Raw genomic sequence first — 280 nt, 5'->3', positions numbered from 1 at the left:
TGTAAAGCGCGTTACGCAGTGCCTGGCACCGAGTGAGCGCTCAATAAAAGGTGGCTATTGTGGTTGCTGTCGTTATTATTGTTCTTCAGTCCGCTGAGCACGGGAGCGGGGGACTCTGGCTGGCGGCTACGATTGTCTCTTTCTCGGGTCCGGCTATTTCTTCCCGGGCACAGTTAACACCTTTTGCCACGCGCTCGCGTCCTTCTCAGTTGCCGAAGGACAGCCGGCCTTCCCGGGTTTGGAAAATCGAGGTTCCCTTGGAGGAGGGCCAAGGACGTGG

This window comes from Myotis davidii, unplaced genomic scaffold, assembly GCF_000327345.1.
Source record: "Myotis davidii unplaced genomic scaffold, ASM32734v1 scaffold265, whole genome shotgun sequence".
NCBI lineage: Eukaryota > Metazoa > Chordata > Mammalia > Chiroptera > Vespertilionidae > Myotis > Myotis davidii.
Note: the sequence above shows the minus strand (reverse complement) of the source record.